Source organism: Pseudorca crassidens, chromosome 14, assembly GCF_039906515.1.
Source record: "Pseudorca crassidens isolate mPseCra1 chromosome 14, mPseCra1.hap1, whole genome shotgun sequence".
NCBI lineage: Eukaryota > Metazoa > Chordata > Mammalia > Artiodactyla > Delphinidae > Pseudorca > Pseudorca crassidens.
Window position 1 is genome coordinate 44,359,920 of NC_090309.1, and position 23,667 is coordinate 44,383,586.

Below are 23,667 nucleotides of genomic sequence, written 5' to 3' on the forward strand. Positions count from 1 at the left end.
GGTTACGGACAAGAACTACTCTATACTCCATGAGTTTCTGCTGGAAATATAGTTTGGTTAACTGGAAATCCAGAGCGCTGCAGCATTTAAAGGTATTTAATCTTGAAGGTAACTTTTAGGGTAACTGATACTCTTGCTGAAAGCTTAGATATTAACTGTACTTATGTGCTTGTGGTGTGAAGGTGCAACTAGACGGCACCGGATCCAGCTACTTCCTAGCTGGATACATGGCACTATTGTATATGGAATTCTGGTGGTTGGGACTTTAAACTGGGTTAAACGTTTGCTTTAGAATGACATAATATAGAGATTTAAATGACATGTTTTATTAAATTCCTACTCCCTGCTTCAAACTCAGGATGAACCATGTAAGACTTTGTGAAAGGCATATATGACCATTTCTTGGGAATATCTTTGTTTTTTGAGATGTATTTAAATAGATCTAAATTTATTTTTGTAAATTACCTTCCTTCTACATTGTGCTTGAAACTCTAGGGAGCTTAACAGCATATAACATCATATATTTCTATCAGTCTGTTGAAAAAGACTGAAATATGTCCTTTTATGAGGAACATTGATACCATATAATTTTTAACAATGCTTTTTGCATCCTTTAACCCAAATACAGTGTTAATATCACAGTTAGGTATTCCCCTAAAATATTCTATGTTCTATATATGATCTATTACACTGCACATAATACTTGGAAAGATATTTTAAATACAGAATGTAGCAGAATAATGCCATGCCATTAATGTATGCTTAATTTGGAGCTGGTAGTGTTAATACCCATAAGCTGTTAAAATAGCTTTTTATTCCCCCTTCAGTTGAAAGTATCCATTCAACTCAACATTATTGTACACTCTGTTGACAAAATATCATGTTGCTTTTTCAAATATGTATGTTCTCTAAAAATTATCTTAAATTCTCATAACAAAATTCCATGTTGTTTTTTAAATACATATATTCAAAGTGTACAGAATGGCAATTTTAACATTTTTCCAAATATATATTTGTTATCTAATTTTTTCTTTCATTTATTGCATAACTATCTTTTTGTTTCTGGAATATTGTATTTAGTCCCTCATTTACATTTATTTAGCAGTACATTTATTTAGCAGTCGTGTGCATACATAGGATTAAGGATTAGAAGCAAAGAGTAGAGAACTAGAAAAGTATATAGAACTATTCTCGGTAGTCTTCATCTTTTAAATGACTCTTCATACTTTAATATCGTTTTTTATGGGTGTTATTGAAGAGCAGTTAAGTTGAAACACTATTAGTTATAAATCAGTAATACTCTCATGTCTTCATTTAAATACCTAGTCACTGAGAGATTTGATCTACCCTGTTCTTTGCAAAACTATTTTGGGAAGATTTCTATGTAAATTAAATAAATGCATATGATGTCTTTCCTCTAAACAAAATTAGAGCAATAAAAATGCAGTCCACAAGTAAACTGTATGTAGTAAGACATCTTTCAGTAATTTTAATACAAAACTGATGACCCAAACCAGCAGAAAGTATGCACAATTATTTTGAATGGGGGAGGCCAAGTAGATATCTGCTGCCTTCACATAAGGACAGATAAACCTTGTTTTTTACATTTTGATCGGGATCATCATTCTCTCTTTCACTCTTCTATTGGCCCAAACAGGTAAAACAACAGAAACCCCTTACCGTCTTCACTTTTGGTTCCACTGCCTCAGTCAAGCTGTCCAGCTGAGGGTTAATAAACACAGAAAATCTGGAGATGGTCCCAATATAGTGAGGACCTTGAAGACCAAGATCAACACTGCAGGTACCACAGCCAGAAGGAACATTATTAGTGCCCTACAAGCAGGTATGGGCTCCCCCAGAAAACTAAAGCACACGGGAATGAAGAAGCATGATCACAAGCAAGGTGCTGCTGAACTCTAAGGTAAGCACAAGCAGGACCTTGTTGCAGGTTTATTTTTAGAGATGTGTTGCTGCCACTTAAGAAAAACTGTTATCTATAGCAGAGAAAAAGAGTAAAAGTCTGCCAAAGGCCACAGTTTGTTTAAGTCAAGCCACGTCTACTATATTATTTGAGATGGGCCTTAAGGCCGCAGGTACCGGAGTGTCAGCACACAGAGAATTCTGGCCCCAACAATAGGAGAAACATGGAGAATGAGTGATAAACTAACTGCAGTTAGGAGATGAGTAAACAGGAAGCCCAAGAATTGGATTTCATTGTTAGTTAACAGATTGCAAACAGCATCCTTTTGTTTGAAAAGTTTATATCTATTAAACATAACTTTCCAAGTTCTAATAAAAGCTGAATAATCCTTCTCCCCAGTACGAGAGTAAGTTCCTGTAAACACCTGGAGTTAAAATGCATAAATGAAACTCAGGTTGGCATCTTATGCCATGACAAAAAAAATAAATAAAAATCTTCTCATTGTGAACGGGGTCTTCAGTAGTCATCTGCTATGCTTTTTTCTCCTTTATCGGTGGTTAGTTTCACTGATGAAATAACCGTTAAAGAGAAAATCAATATCTGAGCTTATCCACCTGCTTTGTTTTAGTACCTCAAATTATTTTAAAAACTGATTAACACGAATAACTCACTATTTAGGAAATACAACAAATGAGTGTTTCACATTGCTACTCTAGCATCCACAGAAAGAAAGAAAGAAAGAAAGAAAGAAAGAAAGGGGGGGGAGGGAGGGAGGGAGGGAGGAAGGAAGGAAGGAAGGAAGGGAAAAGGTAATATCCAGTTCTCATTTACTTAACGATTCATTAATCCACATAATAGAAATAAATGAAAGAGCTAATAAAAACATCCACATTTTTACTTTCTAAAAGTCTAATTTCATCCTTGCACTAAAATAAAAAATAAAATAAACGAAAACATTCTAATGTGAAAAATCAATATTATTACTTCTAAAGAAGTCTGTTTATACCTGAGAGAGAACTTTCAGGCTCTCCATAAAAGAACTGTCTCTCACTCACTTGGTTTCTTTTTCCTTCAATTAGCCTATAGCAGCCAGAGCATCTTGGGCTAGTCTAGTTTAATCTGAACATAATTGGATGGCAAGTTTCTATTCTCTAATGTGAATGAACTCACCTTAAAAACACATAGAACTTAGATTCTATTTAACATAAAGGTTAAATAAGGACAACAAAAAGTGACATTGCATTTCTGTTCACTGATATGCTATTAAATATGATTACCTATACTTTCCAGACCTTGCCTAGGCATGGAAGCACAGGCAACATCTGCTGAAAATATTCAAAGACAGATGCCCAAACCTGTACCTCAACTGATTTGCCTGGTAGTGTGAGCTTCCTAGGCCCTCATCCTGGCTGTTTGCATTTGCATCTGTATAGATTATGTGAAGATATAGATCCTCTCAGAAAGCTGTCTAGTCCTAGCTACAACTTAATGGTTTTACTGTATGGGCTGCTTCATTTATTTGACCAGAATTTTTCTCCTATAAGATCTAAATGAGAGCCCATCCTCCCCCCTCCCCAGGGAATAATGCAAAAGATGGGAGGTTCTTAATAAAACAATTAATCGTGATAAATTTCTGGTGTTTGCTCCTTCGGCCAGGGCTATTTCCATGGCAACATCCTCTCATCCTATTGTTGGGTTGTTCTTCATTCACACAGCAGGTTAAGCCCAGGGCAGCGAGGGCAAGCTGATGGTCAGCCTTTATTTTCTCCAGCCCTTCAACAAAGGTTAGTTGAGGTCACCAGAAGCCAAAGGGTAATTACTTTTCCTCCATAGGGTTAAAGGTACACAGATTGCTATTGCGACAACTGTATGGATGACCTTCAGCTTTTGACGCTCAATCTTCTTTCCTTTCATCAGAGTGAATAAGTGTGATATAAAAGTGGTGATGCACCCCCATGCCTGAAATTCAGAATAGAAAGCCAAACGTCTTTTTATTTTGTAAAGCTACTATCTATTAGTATAATATACTCTTGGAATCAATTGGAAAACCCAATGCATAAAAGGTTTCCTATCCCTTAAATAGTAAAAAACAAAACAAAACTAAAAGCCTCATGGCAGAAAATTGCAGCTGTTCACTGGCTTTCTTATTTAGTTATTTTGATATTCATAATTTCCCAGGCTTCAGTCATCTTCCTGAGGGTGTGTTCTTTAAGGCTGAGAAGCAAATGGAAGGTTTCCTGGCTCCTCGAAGCATCTGGGGCTCTATTTTTTCCCTTCAAACATCAATTGCGACCTTGTCCCTCTAAAACTGACTAAAAGTCAGATTGAAATGAGTTTTCTCTCTTTGCTTCTCTATTCTCAAAGAAAGACAGCCTCTAAATTAATTTTCAGGGGTATGGAGGGAGATCTTTTGAAAATGAGTGATTAAGACACTTTGCCCACTAATTTGAAGAGCCACTTTGAGATTCGGGCTAGTTATTTTAATCTGGAATGTCAAAAAAATGATTATTATCATTTGGGGGGGGGGGCTCCCAAAATGGAGCCAACCACCAGCCTGATGGATGCATTTGCCATGGGTCTACCACCAGGCAAAGAGACTTTCAGCTCCCTGGACATGATGACTTTGCTAATGGTTCATCTCAACAGACACACAGAAGGGAGACTGAGCCCCTTCATGGGAGATGGGTTAACATCACCTGAAAGAGCCACTTGGCCCAGTCTGCAGCCTTAGCCACAGGGAACCATTCCCCTGAGACTCATCGTCTTTGTCCAAGAAGTTGCCTTGGTGAGAGGAGCATAAAGGGAAGTGAGAGTAGACTGCCCCCGACTCCCACCTCAAGAGGAAGGCGGAGACATTTTTTTCTGTCCCCTTCTCAGATTCACCCTCCTGTGATCTGAGAGTAACCAGCCACTTCATTCCCCTGCAGTCCTCTGTCTCCCCCCGTCAGTACTGGTCTAGCTGCCTCTCCAGCCCTTCCCTCACACTCTTCGTATTGAGTCATCCTTCTGCTCACGAGCTCCCTGGAAATCTCTGGATCCACCTCCCAAGATTAGCACTCTGGTTGCTTCATCAGCTGGTGCCTCCATTTGGCCTCTCCCTGTTGGCCACTCTGCCTTAGTCAAGCAACCTGCAGCCTCCTCTGTGTGACTTCACCCTCCCTGGGCTTTCACCACCCTCTCTAAATGCCAGTCCTCTCAATTCCTCCTCCTTTGAAACATTCATTTAAAGTTTTGTTACTTTAGGAATTCCTCCATATTTTATCCCCTGCTACATCTAAATAAATTAAATACATTTAATAAAGTATTATATATTATATATCTATTATATATAACATATCATACAAATAATTATATAATAAGGCTGTAGAAAATACATCTAAATATCAAGTCTTATTAAATAGCAACTTTTAAAAGACCTAAAGCCTTAAATTATCCCCATTTACAAATACCTGGGTCTCTTACAACACTACTGTTTTATAAGAGACAATTCATCACATAGTTACTGTCAGTAATTATCTTGGCAAGTTCTATTTTTTTCACTTTTCTTTATTCTCTATTGTCCTTTCTACATCTCTACAGAGTCCTGCCATTCTTGAGAGTGAAACATTTTGTTATCATATCACAAGCTCCCCAAATAGTCTCCTTGCTCTCAATGAGCAAAATCTGCTATTATTAACTGATGATTAAGAAGGGCATAACAGAAAATAAAACAAAATATAACCACACCCAGAGATATTTTATTTTAGAAGGGATTCCTGAAGTCCTCAAAACCCATAGAGCACAGTTCTAGATGTGGAATAGTCAGTGGTAGAGATAATATTTGGAGAAGAAGGTAAGAGACCTAAGAAGGCATGCATCAGGGTCTAGCATGTGACCTGCATACATATAACCAGATGAAAGAAGGAAGGGGAATATCTACAACTGCCCACAGCAAGCTGACAGCAGTGCCCCTCACTGGTAAAGAAATTGCCCTTTCCTCAGTTATAGACCAAAGCCAAAGGACCAATTGTATTCTCAGGTCAGGGCTCCCTGATAGGGGCATTTAAGGAAGGCAGAGCTATGAACTCCTAAAGCTGGTTCTAGGCTGGTTAGCTGGGTCTCAAAGAAGTATTAGGGAGAGTGATCGGTTCACACGAGGTAAACCTTAGGAAAGTTACTCTCTCCCTTTCTGCATAATTACTCTCCTTTCTCATTCCCTCCCCATCATCCCCAGCTTCCCCAGCTGCCCAGAGTCCCATCTCACATGGGGGTTTTAACATCAGTGGGCCATATTTTCCCCTGATCTGTTAAGAAAGATACCTGGATGAAATATTTAGCCATAAACAAGGCATCTCTAATGACGGCACTTCAGGCATTTTGGATTTTGATGAGGGAGATATTTAGAAGTATCACCTTCTGAGGTCCTGCCAGGTGACCCTTTGAGTGCTCTCCAGGCCAGTGACAAATTGAAAGCAAAGCACCGGGTTACATTAGGTCAAATCTTCTAGCAACAGAACAAGTCACTCACTTCCATTCATTCCAAAATGGACATGAAATTCTTCCTCTTTAGGCAATAAATTCAAGCACTTACCCTTAGCTTCTTACTATTTTTAAAAGCTCTTTTTTTCCTCTTGAAATACAGAGCCATTGGATTCTCTGCCTTATAGTAGGCTTCTCTCTTTCTCACTTTGTAGATAAATTGTTACTAAAAGGTTAAACATAGAGGAATTTTCACAGTCACAATCAGCTCTTCCTCATGTGCCAGAAATAGATGTGACTTGTCATCTCCTCTAAATGGTATCTTCACATGTGGGATGTAAGGATGTCTCCTACAGAACCTGCTGCAGAAATGCCTCTAGTAGTTGTTGAGCAGCTACAGAGAGTGATAGGGAAGCACCGTGGTCCAGAGCATCAGGTTCAGTGTCAAATGAGTGATGAGTGCTCAGGGGTCCAGCACTGGTCACCTGGCATCTCGGGGTGATGTGGTGTTCTAAAGCTTGGAGCACTGCCAGGGCTGACATGAGACAGGACCTGGAAAGATGACTGTAACACAGTGCTCCTCAAATTGTAGCATGCATAAGAAGCACAGATTGGTGGATCTCACCTCTTGAGAAGCTGATTCAGTAGGCCCCCAGATCTGCATTTCTAATAAGATGCCAGGTGATGAGGATGCTCCCCAGCTGTGGCCCCACTTGGAGGAGTACTATGATAGATTTCCCTTCTCTGGATTTCACTCCTTGTACCTCTAAAATGTACCACCACCTTTCCACTGTGCAAAGGGTTTCTCACTTGTTCAGAAATGCTTGTGATTTCTAGACATCACTCTTTTACCTTCTTGTCCTCTGCTCTGGTTCTCACTTCATTACTTTTTAATTAATTAATTTTATTTATTTTATTTTTGGCTACATTGGGTCTTCGTTGCTGCGCGTGGGCTTTCTCTAGTTGCAGTGCACGAGCTTCTCATTGCAGTGGCTTCTCTTGTTACGGAGCATGGGCTCAAGGCACATGGGCTTCAGTAGTTGCAGCACATGGGCTCAGTAGTTGTGGCTTGCAGGCTCTAGAGCGCAGGCTCAGTAGTTATGGTGTAAGGGCTTAGTTGCTCCACAGCATGTGGGATCTTCCTGGACCAGGGCTCGAACCCGTGTCCCCTGCATTGGCAGGCGGATTCTTATCCACTGCACCAACCAGAGGAGTCCTCTCACTTCATTTTGACATAGTCTCCTAGTTTGTATGGATTATATGGGCCCATAAGAATAGCACTTTTCCTATTTTATTCAACTACAAAGCAACTCTAGTTTCCTACTGTTAAGGAGGAAAATGTCTTGCCTTTCACCATCATTCTCTATATCCAGAGAAGCCCTTTCCATAAATTCCAAATCCTCACCTCTCTGCCAGCACTTAGGTGGTCCTTTCTCTTCTCCGATCTTAGATGAGCTAAGAGATTGCCAAGACATACAAAGAGACATAATCCCTTTCCCAGGAAGCTTGTACTGTTGCGTAACAACTTAGCCTAATGGTGAAGCGCATGGACCCTAGTGCCAGACAGACAGATTGGTTCAGGTGCCAACTATGCTTTTATTAGCTGTGACCCCAGACAAATAATTTAGCCTTTCTCAGCCTCAATTTACTTTTCTGCAAAGTGGGAATAATAATAATACATACCTCATAGGGTTCTGATAATATCTGAATAATATAATGCATATAAAGAGCTTAGGCACAGTGCCTGGAACACAATAAGACCTGCATATGCCGTAGCTATTTGTATAAAGCCCACATCATGAACTGATAACACAGGCTTTAAAATTCTAGCTCAGCAGCTTCTTTGTTAGGTAATTTGGGGCAAACTAATATACCTTTGAGCCTCAGTTTCTTCATTATTAAATGGGGATAATTCACCCATCTCCAGGATTGTTATAAATCTTAAATGTAAAAATATATAAACGTCCTAGTACTGTTCCAGAAGATACCCAACCAATGACTCCTATAAATAGTGTGATTTTTTAACATATTGCCCTTTAATGGCCTGGAGTCAGAACATAAGTCCTGCCTTTGATTTTGAACTCCAGCCTCTGAACAGCTCTTCGAAGCCTCCCACAGCTTTCAGCCTCCAATTAAAGTAGCACCACTACTTAATTTCTGTGTTCATGGAGCCTAGACAAGTCGTTTCCACAGGCAGATCCCAGATTTTGGGATTTCACACATCAGTAAAGACAGCTAGCAATAGATAGATAGATAGATGATAGATAGATAGATAGATAGGGATAGAGAGATAGAATTAGATAGATGTATAGATAGATATTATCATGGGGTTCAAAATAGGGCACCAACTTTTTTTTCCCAGTAAAGAGGCTTTATTTTTTGTTTTTAACTACCATCCATCAACACTGTCGTTTCATGAAAGAAAAGATTTTATCGTTAAGAAATAGAAACGCAGATCAAGAGAAAAAAAGTCTGCCTTGTGGGTGTGTGCGTGCATGCACACACACACACACACGCACAATTTGTCTTCTCATTTTACCATTAACGTGGAACAGAATGCCAAGGGGCCCACAAATGTGAGTGGGACCCTGACTTACATTAACTTGGAGCTGGCCTCACCTGCACGCTAGAGTGCTTCCATACTGCTTCTTGGCAAAGGCAAGCAGGACAGGGATATGCTTCTTCCAGGTCCTGGAGCCCTTGGCCACCTGTCTTTCCTGAGCCTCTGAGGAACAGAAGGGGGTGGGGTGGAAGACCCCACTGAGTCCCTCTCTAGTTGTGCAGTGTTCTCACATCCTCTCTGAGGCTGACTTCCTTGTCCAGCCAGGCTCCCACGTGCAGGCTGCCAGGTAGTATTTACCTGCTGTTTTACTATTTCCCAACATCTCGCACACTTCCTAACATCTCTCGCCTCAGCTGGTTAAGCATTTTGCATATCGATACTCATTTATCTGAAAGATATTGTCCAGATTATTATTCCCCTTTCATAGATTCATGGGTACATAAACTGAGATCCTGAGAGGTCTGGAGGCTCTCCCGAGGGACCCAGGAGGAAGCCCCTCACTACATATTGTTTGAGTCCCTGAACTGGATAGAAACAACAGGAAATGAATGTCTCTAGTAGGCAACAATGAGGCTGCACAAGCAGAACTTTTCTCCAATGTCACAAGCTGAACAGTGTTTTGTTCCATGTCAATTTAGTGGACAGTTACTGAGTCCCTATTAGATGCTGTGCTAAAATACAAGTATGAAGAAATGTAAACTGTACCCTCAAGGCAACAGGCTACAATTTATTTCTTCCTATAGCCAAGGGAGAACCTTGCGTAATTTTCATTCAATGTGCCAAAAGACCCAGACCTGCAAATGCGATGTAAGTGCCTCAGGAGGATGAGAAAAGGCATCCACGGGGGTCGATTCAGTGTGAACGGCTCTCAGGGAATTTACCCAGTGTTAATCTACACGTCAAGGACACATCTTCCGCAGTTCTTTCTGAAAGGCTCTTCCTTCTCCCTGAAGGTACCTGACTTTTTCCCTCTTGATACCGGAAAGATTTTGGCCGCTTTTTCTTCATTTTAAAATGTTCATCAATAGCAAATCCTGCTTACTGAATAAACAGAGGACAGTAAACATGTTCTAGTCCTGGCCCAGCCACCAAGCAAATGAATGCCTGGAGCAAGTCACTTCACCTCTCCAGAACTCAGTCTCCTCACCTGCAAAAGTGAGCCGACTGAACTAGCTGTACCAGTGAATATATAGCACTGACGATGTGGAGATTCTCAGGACGCTGCACATATTCACTTATCCCTCACAACAACTCTGTGAGATAGTGTTTTTTCCTCCCCACTTTACAGATGAGGAAACTAAGGCACGAAGCGGTTAAAATAATCTTGCTCAAAATCGTGTAACTCATAAGTAGCAAAGATGGGATTTGGACATTCTCAGTCTATTTCCAGCGTCTGAACTCTTGACCACTATGATGGGCTGCCTTTCAGCAGATGAAGAGAACTAATACTGAAGTCCCTTCTAATGTTTACATTCAATTGATCTATGAGTTTAAAATAACCCCTAAAGGCTCAGATTCTGTACTTTATGCCAATGAAGCAAAGATCTCGTTAAAAAATTTATAATTTATTAATCAAAACTACCAGCTCATACTACCTTAGAAATAAAATTTTTCAGAGTGCCCTCACATATATGATCACTTTAGATCCTCGCTGGATCTTGATATAGAGAAGGTAATAGTGCCATCCACAAGACCAGGAAAAGGAAGTCCAGAGAGGTCAGGACTTGTTTATGGCACCCAAGAAAACCAGGGGAGGAGTCCTACTCCCTTAGCAGAGCCAGGGACCTCCAGGTTGCGTTCTGGAGCCCATTCAACCTGAGTCACACGTTTCCTCTGGGACTTCATCTTGGATTCAAAGACACCCACTGAATTCTGCGTAGTGACACAGAAAAGAGTGCTTCTCTCTGAAACTCTCTTCCATGCCCCTCCAGTGCTGGGTCTCTCACACAGATACCAAGATGTCTGGCCCTGCAATCAAGGTGGTCAGCTCACACAACCCTGAAGCACTGAGATGCATATGGGGTTACTGCAGAGTGAGCTGCTCTGAACTTGAACTCCATGTCAGGCCTTCTAAAGAGCTGTCTAAGCTTGCAGCCTCTGCTAGCTCTGCTCCTCCTTTCTCCACATTTACGAAGTAGCTTCCAATCTGCCCTCCACTAGAGGAAACTGTGCTCTTGGATATCACCTGTAACTTCCTAGTCCAAGAAGCAGCTGCCTGTTCCCTTAACACACCTGCTGCTTTACCAGTGATGAGCTTCTGCTTCCCTCATCCCCTACCCCTGGAACATGCTTCCTACCATCCTGCCTTCAAATCCGATCCTTACTTGCAGGCCTACCTCACATGTCACTTCAGGAAGCCTCTCCTAGCCCTTCCAGTCAGGTGTAATCTATTTTTTTTGATTATCCATTCTCGAGTTTTTCTTAGGACACTCTCAAATTCTGCTTTTTTATTGCAGTTGGGTTTATACTTTCTTATCTCCATCATACTCAGACTGCTTTTTACTTCCTGGCAATGTTGGGAGCACTGCCTGGCACTGATAAATATCTGCTTGACCTCAAATTAATCTCTCCCATTCTGTAGAATGATTCACTCTGCAAAAATATATGGCAAAGAAGAGGGATCATTAGATTCTTTTTTTTAATTAAAAAAAATTTTTTAACATCTTTATTGGAGTATAATTGCTTTACAGTGTTGTGTCAGTTTCTGCTGTATAACAAAGTGAATCAGCATATGTATACATACATCCCCACATCCCCTCCCTCTTGCGTCTCCCTCCCACCCTCCCTATCCCACCCCTCCTATCCCACCCCTCTAGGTGGTCACAAAGCACCCAGCTGATCTCCCCGTGCAATGCAGCTGCTTCCCACTAGCTATTTTACATTTGATAGTGTATATATGCCAATGCTACTCTCTCACTTTGTCCCAGCTTACCCTTCCCCCAGCTTACCCCTCCCCCTCCCTGTGTCCTCAAGTCCATTCTCTACATCTGTGTCTTTACTCCTGCCCTGCCACTAGGTTCATCAGTACCATTTTTTAGATTCCATATATATGTGTTAGCATACGGTATTTGTTTTTCTCTTTCTGACTTACTTCACTCTGTATGACAGACTCTAGGTCCATCCACCTCACTACAAATAACTCAATTTTGTTTCTTTTTATGGCTGAGTAATATTCCATTGTATATATGTGCCACATCTTCTGTAGCCATTCATCTGTCGATGGACACTTAGGTTGCTTCCATGTCCTGGGTATTGTAAATAGTGCTGCAGTGAACATTGTGGTACATGACTCTTTTTAAATTATGCTTTTCTCTGGGTATATGCCCAGTAGTGGGATTGCTGGGTCATATGGTAGTTCTATTTTTAGTTTTTTTAAGGAACCTCCATACTGTTCTCCATAGTGGCTGTATCAATTTACATTCCCACCAACAGTGCAAGCGTGTTCCCTTTTCTCCACACCCTCTCCAGCATTTATTGTTTGTAGATTTTTTTATTTTATTAATTTACTTTTGACTGCTTGGGTCTTTGTTGCTGCACGCGGGCTTTCTCTAGTTGTGGCGAGCGGGGGCTGCTCTTTATTGCGGTGCGCAGGCTCCTCATTGTGGTGGCTTCTCTTGTTGCAGAGCATGGGCTCTAGGCACACGGGGCTTCAATAGTTGTGGCACGCAGGCTCAGTAGTTGTGGCTCGCAGGCTCTAGAGAGCAGGCTCAGTAGTTGTGGCGCATGGGCTTGTTTGCTCTGCAGCATGTGGGATCTTCCCAGACCAAGGCTCAAACCCGCGTCCCCTGCATTGGCAGGCGGATTCTTAACCACTGCGTCACCAGGGAAGTCCTGTTTATAGATTTTTTGATGATGGCCATTCTGATCGGTGTGAGGTGATACCTCATTGTAGTTTTGATTTGCATTTCTCTAGGGATCATTGGATTCTAATGTCATTCCCAAATTTCGCCAATGGCTTTTTTTTTTTTTAAATCAATTCCTGACTGACAGAGCTCAGCCCCAGAGGTGAGAACATCCTTTCAGTAACTGCCACATAGCCTGTATTCAAAGAGGTTTCTGAGTGTGAACATGTCAGCCCAAGACTCTGTTAATTGGACCTTCAACTACTCAAGGTCCACACTGCACAGCTGTTCTTTTACCCCAGAAACCGGGTACCAGGGATGATGTATGCAAAGGAGTCATATCAGAAAAATGTCCTCAGTCTTCCAGGGCACTCAGTTTTCACTGAAATTCATTGTCCTTACAGAGGGAGAAGGATGGACCAAGGAAAGGCTAGCTGATGTGTTTCCTTCACCATTTCCCCTACCTATAGTAACATATTAGAGAAGGGGGGTGTTATTTGGAATTTTGACATTTACAAAGAGTTTAAGTTGAAATTGTTCTGTTGGAAAAGAAAAACCCAATCCTTTCCTCTAAAGACAGTAAGACTGGCCAGCATAAAAATGCTCCCAAGATTTTCAAGTCTTTTAGAGTCTCTCCTCACAAATAACTCTATGTATGCTATTCTATAAGGTAGCACAAAATACCACAACTAATATTCGACTGGTTTTTCAGCCTCTAGCTCGTGGATCTGGAGAGCTGGAACCAGAGAATAATATGTAAGGACCAGTGCTTTGAGGATTAGATCTCTCCCCCTGCCTACATCAAGGCAAACTTGGGGCACCTAGGGGATTTAGACACCATCCACCAGCAGATGGCTGCCCAGTGTCCACTTGATCAAATCAAGTGCTTTGGAAGGGTTGAGAAAAGAGGCAAAAGGGACCCTCTTTCTTCCCCCACAGAGCAGTGTTTCTTAAGCTTTTTTTCATTATCACCCCTCTAATGAGTCTTTTTAGACTTTTTTCCTAATTGCTCTTCCTTGACATTTTAATGTCATAGATATATTGTTTATCTGTGTACTGTGATCATGAGGGGGCCACAAGCCATTGGATTTCTGTGTTCTTCAAACACTGATCCCTCCCACCCTCCTGGGGGTGGCAATACCCCTCCCCTTAAGAATGCAAGTCACAGACCTGTCCCTAGAGAAGCAACAGGACACTTCCTGAGCACCACCCCTGGGGTTTCTTTTTCATCTTTTCTCTCACTCTCCTTCAGACTCAGTATGAGTCTTGCAGGCACAGAGCTAGAAGGTGACCCAAGGTGACCCAAGGTGACTGGGTAACTGCTCTTTGGAATGTCATGGCAACATGAGAGCATCAGGGCAGAGAGACTGACAACAAGTCTGGAGAAATGGTTCATTTCACTCAGTGCAATCTTAGGTTCCACAGTAGCAACTGTTGTACTAATAACTACAAGACATAGATTAATGGGAAAACTTTCTGCAATAAACTTGTCCAAAGAATAGCATTACAGAGCTCAGAAATTGGTTATTCCATTGCTCCTTTTACCAGCAAAAGGGTACGAAATTGGATTTTTCCTTCCAGCTAATTCATTTTTCCAATATTATAATTAACTTGAAAAATAGACTTCAACTTCTACACCTTCCCTTTTGCCTACACACTTTACAGGCACAACATAATGATTCTAGTTATTAGCTCACTTTAGGCCAAAAATAAGAAGGCTAACAATACATTAACATTTCCATTATCAATCAGAAAATTGCAGGTCAGCTCCTTGAATGATATGTTGCTCAGCATATTAAAATCCCTGATCTCAGCAAAAATGTATAAATACTTTTACTCCTGAAATTATGGTTTAAGAGAGACACATGGCAAGGTAAATGGGAGATGAGGAGGAAAATCAATTTAGATTGGTCTCAATGGAAGGACAATGGATTGCTATTTTTTCCTTTATCTAATATAGAAATTGCCTATGGTTCCCATTTTAATATTCATCTGATACCCATTTTAGTATCAAAGAGGTGGCAATGAGTAACTTATCAAAAATAAACTTCTCAGCCTTTGGCTTTGTGCTTGTAATTAACCATCTGGTCTACACACATCACCTTGGGAGAGTGCCAATGGACATTTACCAACTGATATCACTAAAACGAGGTTATTCTCCTTTCACCTGGGTACAAGAGGACCTGATTTTTCTGTTCAAAGCAAGTGCCAACTCGGTGTGTCAGTACCTGCAGATTCCATAGGTTTATCACTGATCTCCTAAATGTTTGTCACTGCCAACATTTTGAGATCTCAATAGTGCTTCCAGGGGACTCGCCTCTGTAACGTTAACTTTCTCCACAAAATAAAGCAAAAAAAAATTTTTGTTTGTTCTTCTGGTTAACATTCCTTTAACAGTGTCTATAACAGGGATTAGCAAACTAAGCCCTGTGGGCTAAATCCAGTCACGCCCATTCATTTCCATATGGTCTGTGGCTATTTTCCTTACAAGAGCAGTGCTGAGTAGTTGAAGCAGAAACTGACTGGCTTGCAAAGCCAAAAATAATTACTGTCTGGCCCTTTACAGAAAAAGTTTGCTGAACTCTATTTTGCGACATGGAGTTTTTTTAATAAAAATGAAAAAGAATTAAAACCTTTTATTTCTATAATTTTAGAATTCAGAGTTTAGGATTATTTTAGAACAGAAATAATATATGGTCATTTTTCTACTCCTGGGAATGAAACTTGGAAATATAAGCCCATAAATGTAGTAAAAGCATTATTGATAATAATATGGGTTGTATATCAGCCACCAGCTATTTTTGTTGAAAAGCAATATTAAGTTTTCTCTTTGAATAATAACCATAGATGCCCATTGTAGAACAGATTGCCATTTTCCCAAAGCATAGATGGTCTCTTCTTAAGCAAGGAAGCATGTTTGAGAAATGCTTGAGAAATAGTTTGAGAAATAGTAGAACTTGTTACACATGTATAAAAACTTAACATTAATATCCCAAATGACCTCTTAAAGAATATCAAGGCAAACAATATAAGGCAATTAATGCTATATTGTTGCTGAATGTGATATCAGTTAAGGAGAATCAGAGATCTGAGAACATGAATATATAGCAATCAGTGATTGCTCTCACCTGTGCAAGAGTATATTTGCATCTAAATATTTTGGTGATATCAATATACTCATTAAACGTGCTCATCTTTATGAAATATCTACTATTAAATATATTACATATGTTAAATATCTACTAAATAGTTCTAAGACACAAAGCTATAAAAGACATGGCACTGCTATCAGAGAACTTAAAATCTGGTGGAGATGCTAAGATCCATAGATTCCCCAAATTCTGTTTTACTTTTAAAAATTTCAATATATTAAACATACAGAGGTAAGGAAATCTTCGTGCTTGAGTTATGTGACGACTTGATCATCATAACTTGAACAGTATGAAAAAAGACAACTGCATGCATCCCTAAAAAAGTCTCGTTCCTTCCCAGGTGCCACAGTGACAAAAGTTCTACTACATTTTAGAAATTCATTCCTTTACATTAATTTCTTTCCAATACCAGTGAGCTATTATTTAGATTTTCCTAGTCATATTTAATTACTGGTGTTTTAGGTATAAGAATTGCTTAAATAATTTATCATAATAGATTACCTTTATTTTTTCTGCTGATCTCACTTAAGATGAAAATGCCCATAGATGATTTAACAGGTTATCATGTTAGTTACTTATCAGATCACTTTCACTATAAGAAATAGGACCCCAGCCATATGAGGCACTGGGAATTTTGTGCAAAGGATCATTAAAAGGGAGACAATAAACACAAAAGGGGATCCCACAAAATAAGCTTAAACTCCTCATGATCTATCAAGACTGGTTATGTATAAGAAGTTAATGTTTTCAAGAAAATCAAGAGTCAGAAACTAAGAGAAAGGTGGTCTTCTTAGTTACCCCTACACTTCTGAAAATCGGTCAGAGTCAATACTCGTATCGAAGTGGGATGATGGTCTTAAAGGGAAAGAGAAAAAAAGAGTTATTTCCCATAAATTCTGTGTTATTGATGACTGACCACACAGAGGCTAATGTCCACAACAGGAATGAACATTTATAAACTCATGCATTAAAGCTATGTTCTGTTCTAATGCAAAAAAATAATTCTTTGTTAACTTAAGATTTTTTTTTTTTTTTTTTCCTGCGGTACGCGGGCCTCTCACTGTTGTGGCCTCTCCCGCCGTGGAGCACAGGCTCCGGACGCGCAGGCCCAGCGGCCATGGCTCACGGGCCCAGCCACTCCACGGTATGCGGGATCCTCCCGGACCAGGGCACGAACCCGCGTCCCCTGCATCGGCAGGCGGACTCCCAACCACTGCGCCACTAGGGAAGCCCAACTTAAGATTTTTAATGCCTTGATCATAGGAAGAGCCACCTGAAATTACTGATGAAGCCTGAAGCAAAATGCAAGGTACTGAAATCATAACATAGTTGTAGGGAATTCAAATGCATTATTATTCATTATTAAGCACTAAACACCATATGAAAGCAGAAGACTTCAGTAAACCTATTTCAACTGACACTGCACATAAATAGGACTTGATTAAATAACTGTAATAATTTGCCTATCCAGCTACAGCTAATAAGTCTACCCCAAATCTTAGCAATACATGTTTTATTTGCTTTCTACTTTATTTTTTGTATTTGTGCATATTTGACTTAATACATGTTATAATACATAATCATGTACTATGATTATGTATTATGCTGGGATTATTTTTCTTTTTTCCTTTGTGTGTGTGTGTGTGTGTGTGTGTGTGTTTAGTTCTATAAAATTTTGTCACATGTAAAGATTTGTATAACTACCGCCACAGTCAAGATCTGGAACTGATCCATCACCAAAAAGTGTTCCATTTTTAGTCACCCTGTCCCTAATACCTGGCAACCACTGATCTTGTCTCTGTCTCTACAGTGTTCATTTTGAGAGTGTTATATAAATGGAATCATACAGAATGTATCTTTGTTTTGAAGATTCATCTATTTTTAAAGTACATATATGGCATACACACACACACACACACACACACACACAATCACATACCTATATTTACTTGGTATAATCTTGCTTCAAATTTTATGTATGTTTCTTTAAATTCAAGATGACGCAATCTACAACAAGACATTAGAGACAGCCCTGGAGATAAATTGCTAGTGTGTACCGAAGGGTGAATCAACCCCCAACAAATAGCAAACGCTTGTGCTTTTAAATTGACTTAATAGCTCTGAGAGCTGGACTCTGTGATGAAGTGCAAAAGCACGTAATATAAGAGTACTTGGAGCAAATCTCCACACCCTAGAGCTCTGTCTTTGGGAGGTATCACTGGAGAGAATGCACTACAGGAAGAAAAGCAGCTTTGCTTCCCAAGCGCAGTGTCCATCCTGCCTTCACTCGGATTTTCTAGCAACAGAGAAGCCCCATGAGTGATTTTGCTGAACAAGATGAAGATAAAGAGTTAGTGACTTCTAACCAGGACATAAATTAACCTGCTTTTTACAAATCTGAAGGAAGAGGTGCTCAGAAGGACTAATGAACACACACATCTAAAAATAACTCCCCATTTAATTAACAGCACAGTACACAGTCACTCTAATTAAAACTGCTGGCCAGGCTGAGGGCTATCAGTTCCACATCTTCCCACATTTCTCACCTTAAGTTCCCTGAAACACTGAAATCATTTGAATTTTATGGGGAAATAGCAGGCAGGTGGCCTAGGAGAATGATGCCACAGGGAGAAATTAATTTCATTTTAAGCAAGGAAGAGTCAGTAGACTGTAAGTCAAGCTGTGCAGAAGGTCAGGGTGAGAAAGAAGGGATCAGAGATGGAACCAGAGTGGTTCCAGTTCCAAGCAATTTCCTCAATGGTCTGTGCAGGGGGGAGGAGGCCACCCAACACAGGAAGTATCCCCCTCTGCCTTTGAGAGGCCAAGCACAGCCCTACAGGGAGGAAGAGTAGGAATCTGTACAAAATGGAAGGATTTCAAGACCCTACCCTAAATAATAGCAACAGCTAACATTTGTTGAGTGCTTATTTTGTGCCAGGAATTGCACTAGTGGCGCTAACACACATTACCTCATGTAATACTCACAACAAACCATTTTACAGATATAAAACTGAGGCTTAGAAAAGTTATGTTGCTTGTCCAAGGTCCAGAGCAAGTCAGTGGAAGAGCTGGGAAATAGACCTTGGCAGATTGAGACACTCGGTGCTGCCTCACTAAACAGGGACAATTCCCACTTCTAGGATTTCTGTGACAATTCAAGAGGGTCTGGCACCTCCTAGGTGCTTAAATGTTACACTCAAAATCTCCTCCAGTGGCCTATGTCAGACCCTAAAGAAACCTACCAATGAAATTTGTTCCCTTTGGGTAAGACTTTGCATCTGTAACAGTACTCAAAAACAAACAAACAGGGCTTCCCTGGTGGCGCAGTTGTTGAGAATCTGCCTGCTAATGCAGGGGACACGGGTTCGAGTTCTGGTCTGGGAGGATCCCACATGCCGCAGAGCAACTAGGCCCGTGAGCCACAACTACCGAGCCTGCGCGTCTGGAGCCTGTGCTCCGCAACAAGAGAGGCCGCCATAGTGAGAGGCCCGCGCACCGCGATGAAGGGTGGCCCCCGCTTGCCACAACTAGAGAAAGCCCTCGCACAGAAATGAAGACCCAACACAGCCAAAAAATAAATTAATTAATTAATAAACTCCTACCCCCAACATCTTAAAAAAAAAAAAATACAGGTAGTATATATTATATGCATACTGTGTCCCAGAAAACTTCTACCAGATCTGAAAAAGGAAAAGTGGAACAACTGACCAAAATATATACTTACACACTCTTTCTTGAGGTAAGGAAATGAGATTTTCAGAGAAATCACTCTTAAACCTTCACAACTAAAGACCTCAGTGGTAACCCAGTATAGTGACAAACCTGAGTATCCAAAAGTAGGAGAAGCTTAATAAGTGTATGCTGATGGTTATCAGGATAACCAGCTCTAAAGTTTAATTAATATTAATGTAGCAGGTTACATTTAACCTTGATTTGAGTGAAAGGTATTGAGGGAAATTAGAGAAGCTGCTATGAAACGACCCACCCCAGTCCATCTATACTGCTTTGCATTTGGAAACTCCCCCATCCCGCTGGCACCTCCCTCTTAACACATGATTATAATGCACAGTTGTGCCGCTCAGTTTAGGAATGGATTTCCTTGACTCCCACTCTTTGAAATTCTGGCTTATTCAACAGCACCAGCAGTTTTTGAGAACCAAACATATTCAGTGCTGAGATTTAAAAACTGACTTTATCCTGGATTCTTCAACAAATATGTTGAAGGAAAAAAAAGAGAGAGGGGAAGGGAAACTTATACATTAAAAAAGAAAAAAAATTTTGAGAGACATAACAGATTACAATGTAGAAGCCTTATTTCCATACTAATTTCAATAAACTATCATCTTGAAAAATTATGAGATGAGGAAATTTAAACATTGCATGGATATTTAATAATATTCAGGAATTACTGTTAATTTTTAGATGGGATAATCATATTGTGCTTATTTTTTTAATATTTATTTATTTAATTTATTTATTTGGCTGTGCCTGGTCTTAGTTGCGGCATGTGGGATCTAGTTCCCTGACCAGGGATCGAACCCGGGGCCCCCTGCCTTGGGAGTGTGGCGTCTTAACCGCTGGACCACCAGGGAAGTCCCATGTTTATGTTTTTAAAATAATGTTTTATCTTTTAGAGGTACACGCCACAATGTTTATGGATTTAATAATATAATATCTGAGATTTGCTTCAAAATAGTCCCTGGGAAGAGAAGAAATGGGTGGGAGTGGTTAAAGCGTAACAAATTTGCGCATGAGTTGGAGATTGGTAAAGCGAGGTGATGGTAAGTGGGGGTCCTTTACACTGTTCTCTCCCTTTTGTATATGTTTGAAATTTTCCAGAGTAAAAAGGAAAAAAAATAACTGCAGTTATCAGTTTTTGCCAGTTAAAAGAGACATTTTGGAGTCAGGAAATTCTTATAAAAGGAGATGCCCACACACTCCAGGTAACCTACAGCTGATTTCACATAACTGAAAAATGTGTGCATTTATTTTTCTAAAAGTGACTTTAAGGTACAGATCCTCCCTTTGAGGAGCCAACCTCCTACGTATCTGAGCTAGAGATCTTCTTTCCAGTGGCTTCTCTGCATCTCCACCTCAAGGTTGATCTGAAGGCACAGCAAGCTCATGTCCAAAACCAGCCGACTTTATTATTTTTCCAACCAAACCTATTTCCTTATTCCTTATCTTAGTATTACAAGCACTATCCACTCAGTAGCTCTAATTTATAAACCTAATAGTTATTTTCAATTTCCCCCTCTCCCTCCTCCTCACATGCACTTGTCATGTCCAGTCAATTCTAGATCAGAAAAGGTCCATCAACAATGAACTGGCCTTGGGCTTCCCTGGTGGCGCAGTGGTTGAGAGTCCACCTGCCGATGCAGTGGACACGGGTTCGTGCCCTGGTCCGGGAAGATCCCACATGCCACGGAGCGGCTGGGCACGTGAGCCATGGCTGCTGAGCCTGCGTGTCTGGAACCTGTGCTCCGCAACGGGAGAGGCCACAACAGTGAGAGGCCCGCGTACCGCAAAACAAAAAACAAACAAAAACAATGAACTGGCCTATACTCTGAGACTTGTAGAACTGAAGGAGAGAACAAAGGGTCTGCTGGTCACCCGATCACATCTAAACAGCCCAGTGCAGTGTAGTCAGCTGCAAGGACAGGTAACCACAGGGAAGAGCAGTAGTGATGAGAAACCTGCCACTTTGAGTGAGAGTACCGCTAACCTCTCTGGGGGCCCTGATACTCTAAGAGCAGGTTGGATATAACCCTACTCACCATCTACAGGGAGCTCAAAGCACATGATGAAAGTGCGAATCACTTAGAACAACAACAGCAAAAAAAAACCTATCCCAAAATAGGACCAAACCACAACCTGCAGACTACAAATAGAAGAATGAGAAATGCTGAGTTGTTCTAATGGCAAAAGGAGACTTTAATACAAAACTAAAATAGCAAGGAGAATAGTAGTCAGAATTTCATTGCTGTCTACAAACAGCATCTGAATAGATGTGACAATGCTACCCATGATTCATCTCCACGAGCCAAACTTGGAGCCAAATGAGCAAAAGAAAAAAAAAATGGCATTTTACAGGAAAGATGCTTGCAACACATTTAATTTTGCATAAGGAATGTAAATTTCCCAAGGATTTGACCCAAAGCATTAAGCCAGCCCCTATATTGTTCTAATCAATTAGGCCTTCCTGCAGCAGCACTTTTGCATTGCAAACAACTAAAGCCATCATATTCTCTAATCAAGAGAAAAATATTCATACAGATTGGTTTATTTCCATTTGGTTTTTTTTTAATTGTATTTCTTGAAAAAAATAGAGATTAACTTCTAAAACATATTTGATGATCTCTGTGAAAAGGATGAGTTGTCATTAAATTATAACCATTTGAAAGGAAGAAATACCTAGATGCTCTTTAGTTTTTGTTTGGGGGCTTTTCAACATTTTGAGATTTTAAAATGTGGATTTCCATATGTGAGAGTTGTCATTTAGAATAATCCAAGTCCAAATAAGATGGAGCCTTCAACATTTTTCTGGTACTTAGTATTTTAGATTTATCAAGATTACAAAAGTATACATTTTATAGCTAGGATGAGCTTCCAGAACATCTGTTCCATCCCTCTCAACCTCCCTTTGGAAATGCAGCAACCTCTGAGGTAGGATCTTTATTAGTACTGAAAATAATATTAACCAAGTATTTATTGAACACTATGCCAGATCTTATGCAAAGCTCTTTATATATTATCTCATTCAATCCTCACCAAATTCTATGAGATTGTCACAATGACTAACCCCATTTCATAGATGATAAGACTGAGGCTACTAACTAATGAATACCCTATGGACTCCTTCAGTAGATATGAGAATATAAGAGCAATGAATAAATGTCCCAACACAAAATCTTCAGAAAATTACTTTATTCCTTAATGGAATAATAACTTTCAAGTTTCTACCTCTATGTCCTCAAAAAGTATCTTCATAAGGGACAAAAGTTTATAACAAAGTATTTTTTCCCAGAAAACTTCAATTTTATTCCCCTGAGATTCATTCAGTATCTTCTTCAGCATTTAGGTCATTTATTGCTCTTAGAGTTTCTAGAATGTAAAGATAGAAATCAGGTTTATGTTCTAAGGGTCCACTGTGTGCTATGGGAAAGTATAAGAAAGTATCTTTCATACTCTGCAGATATAAACCCAGAGCAAAGATACAAATAGCTGATAAGGGTGTGACTGGGATTTAGATCTGGGTCTTCTAATTCCAAAAGGAGGGTAAGTGATTGGACTCAGTTAACTGGCTTGCAACTGTGGGAAAAAAATATTTCACAACAAAAATATATTGAAACAAAGAGCCAAAGGGTGGATAGTTTATCGAAGGGTTTTAATTATTTATTCAATTCCTGGATCTGGATGGCAACACATGGAATGTTGTCCTGGTCCCAAATTTCTTTTGACAATTTCAACATGGATCACATGAAAAGTGAATTCTAAAAGTTGGCAGGCCCATGCTCTTGCTTTCTGCAACATGTGATGTTTGCCCCTTATATTTCCATACAGATCAGCATCAGGAGACATTAAAAAGGAGGCCTCAAATTTAAGCAAAGAAAAAGGGGAAATGGGAAATCACACTAACGGGAACAATCACAATTCCATTGATTGTTTTTAATCTGTGACTGTGCCCAATACTATTACCATGAACTTACAATTCAACCAATGAAGTCAATA

At 40.0% G+C, this 23,667-nt stretch overlaps 1 protein-coding gene across 2 annotated transcripts in view; it reads right to left on the bottom strand.

Moving 5' to 3' along the window:
- Window positions 1–23,667, bottom strand: part of CCDC85A (coiled-coil domain containing 85A) — a 685,546-nt gene that overhangs the window by 305,899 nt on the left and 355,980 nt on the right. The window lies entirely within an intron of this gene.